This window comes from Amphimedon queenslandica, unplaced genomic scaffold (assembly GCF_000090795.2).
Source record: "Amphimedon queenslandica unplaced genomic scaffold, v1.1 AMPQUscaffold_13242, whole genome shotgun sequence".
NCBI classification, from domain to species: Eukaryota; Metazoa; Porifera; class Demospongiae; order Haplosclerida; family Niphatidae; genus Amphimedon; species Amphimedon queenslandica.
This window is the reverse complement of record NW_003546522.1, coordinates 38,248-41,346: the sequence shown is the minus strand read 5'-3', so window position 1 is coordinate 41,346 and position 3,099 is coordinate 38,248. Positions and strand designations below refer to the sequence as shown.

Genomic DNA, 3,099 nt, shown 5'->3' with positions numbered 1-3,099 from the left:
GAGCCTACCAAAGCTGTCTCTAGTCCAGAGGTCGATACTCTAGCTGAACAAAGGGATTCACCTAAACTGTTAAGATCTACTCAAACTGCAGCTACTCTAGCTTGGGACAATATCAAGGCTCATTTGCTCAGTTAACTGTTAATAATTATTGAGGTATCATAATATCATGTTAAAATAGTTAATCTTATTATTGTGTGTGTTTTCATTATTAATATTGTTGATTGTATCAGTGTCTCTGATTGACTGATACATTTTTTAAAATGTAACAGTCAACGGGGGAGTGTGAGGTGTGAGTAATGAGAGTAATCAATTATCAAGGTGTAATTAATTAATTTTTGTGAGCATGCTGAGTTGTTCATTGGGCTTGCATTTTGTTGAAGAAGAGTTTGTTAACACAGACAAATTTTTTTAAATCCCAACCGATCCAGCCAAGACAGAGTCTTCAAGACGTCTCGACAGTCTGAGAACCTGGAGGAGGCAAGCTAATCTCACACTGATTTATCATGACATCATATCAAAACTCATTGGTGTTCATGAACTATCTTTGTATATAATGCATGCTGTGTAATTGCTATAATCAGTGTTTCAGTGTCAACACGAGGCATCGTTAGCTCTCTCTCCAAGCGCAGCACTCCTGCCTGCCATAATACTAGCCTAGTACTAGCCAGTACTCATACTCATAGCATCTCATTTAGCAATTGCTGTTTCCATTCTAGACAGAATTAGTGAGTGTTATAACCAAAATATAAAATAATACAGCTTACTTTAAAATTGACTCGATTTAAGACAGAATTAGCTGTTAAAACTGAAAATATAAAAATGTAATTCCATTCAAGACAGTTAATCTTGGAAAGATCAATTCCTTTAATGATGAAATTAATGCTAAATGCACATGTGGTAAAATTAATTTTTTATTAAGTTAATAATCCTACAATACATCATAATAGAGGACACTATAAATTTCAACAAGACACTCTATGTGTAAAATGAATTATGTAATTTTTAATATTACTATACCTTTTATTAGTTGAACTTTGTCCTAATTTTAGGATGGCTTTGGACTTTTTACCTTTCATATTTTTGTGGCTACAAGTAGCCATTTCTTCTTCAGTAAATAGTGCGTCCAAAAGAGAAAGGGCATATTTATGTATGTTTGGTGTACTTATTTTTAGGAAATTGATTCCATTATCCTAACAGTTTAATAATAATCTTTAACATGTTGCTACATGTATCTTACAGTTATAAACTTGGAGCTCTCTTCCTTGACAATTTTTTTACTGCAAGCTGGAAAATAATGAAGTTTTTAAAAGTTTAAACTCACTTTTGAATTTTTATTAATAAGCTGAAGAACTGTATCTAGTTTTTTTTGTCAATAATGTAGTCTCTCCTAAGTTAATATAATACTATAAGCATGCATGGATTAAAATACTTTAATAGTTGCAGTACTTTGCTTGCGTGTAGTAAAAGGTGATGAAAAAAGATAAAATCATGTGCAATATGCAAATATTTAATAAGATACCCTTGGCAATGTGCTTGCTTTTGCCTTTAGAATTTATAATGATACTATTTTTTTAATTTATGCATAATTACCTTAAAGCTATGTGAAGTGGTACAAGTAACTTCTAAATGCATAATAGTTTTGATTACTAAACTAAATTAAAATTATGTACCTGGTGAATCATTCACTATAACCTCACCTCCTGTATCCATACCTTGTTCATGTGAAGATACATTGTCACACATCTTTAACTTTATCAATGAATAAACAGGTACATACAGAGACGAATATTTTTAATTATCATTATCACTAAAACCTAAGTCAAAAATAACAAATCAATTATTACTTAAGTACAAAATTAAACAATTATACTTTCATTTTCTGCATCCTCCTCTTGTAAAGTCTCTTCTCTGGCAGTCAGTTTAATTTTTTCTTGGTGCTACGACTATCATTGTCACTATCATTACTTTCCTCTAGTTGAGGCCATTTAGCTTTAGCTGAAGGCCTTGTCCCTATATACACAAGTCATGATGATTGTATAGAAATGGCACGCTAACGATGGGTCTCCTGAACAATAACTTTTTATAGTGTGTCTTCAGACATCCAAATCACACTATTATCAAAAAATAAGTCCTTTTCTGTAACCTTTTCTACCGTTTCTGTCTGTAGAAACTTTGAGTGGTCAGAATACTCACAATTTGAACCCATAAGACTCTCCAATGTAACTGCACCAAACTAATCAGCTAATACTTACCAAATGCTTACAACCACTATAGGTCTTACTGTTCATTACTTCGAAGTCTTTACTTTCTTGTCCTAAAGCTTTTCAGAAGGCTGACGTTTCCTTTTCAGTTTGCCCACTCCTATCATTTCTACTGAAATGTGTAGCTATGGATAGTTTCAAGCGTTTATATGGGAAGGAGAGTGTTCAACGCCACATACCACTCAAGAAACACTGTATAAAGTAACGTGACAGGATAAGACATTTTTAGTAGTGATGGGCGATATATCGATTCTGTATCAATATAAACGATATTTTACGGAATTGATTTGAATCATTATTGAAAATTTTATGCAATTTTCATTGATCTATTGACCACACCCATTTATTAAGGTTATATAACTAATTATAACAAGTAATTGCACTGTTGAACTGCAAGAAAGAGGCAACTGACCAGATGTTAGCTGAGCCAACCACAATAAGAAGAGAAACAAGGCTTAAGAGCATGGAAGTCTGCTCTCATGTCCAGTAGAGTGCCAAAATCATTAGCCACACCTTTGACACACCCTAAATGAAGGTGTGGTTATCATATTGTTAATAATCGATATTTCCTCAAAAAGTCTATTATCGATCATTATCGAAAATTAAGAAAATTGGCCATATTGCCCATCACTAGTTTTTAGTACAGTAATATTGATTTTTCCCTGTATACTTGATTTATGACATCATTATAAAAACATTAATTATTATATTACGTAATAATAATAATAATAGAGTGCTAATAATAACATAGGTAAACACTGTACTAAGAGAGCTCGACTCTAGGTGCTAGACCTGGACAGTATCGTAGATATTGAGACCAAGATATACGAGGATCTAG

At 32.6% G+C, this 3,099-nt stretch overlaps 1 long non-coding RNA gene across 1 annotated transcript; it reads right to left on the bottom strand.

Moving 5' to 3' along the window:
• Positions 1-1,023: 1,023 nt before the first annotated feature.
• Positions 1,024-1,501, bottom strand: LOC109584141 (uncharacterized). Its single transcript, XR_002185867.1, has 3 exons — positions 1,322-1,501; positions 1,238-1,277; positions 1,024-1,190 (listed from the first exon to the last, which is right to left on the bottom strand). It is a non-coding gene; the product is annotated as an uncharacterized LOC109584141 (long non-coding RNA).
• Positions 1,502-3,099: the final 1,598 nt, after the last annotated feature.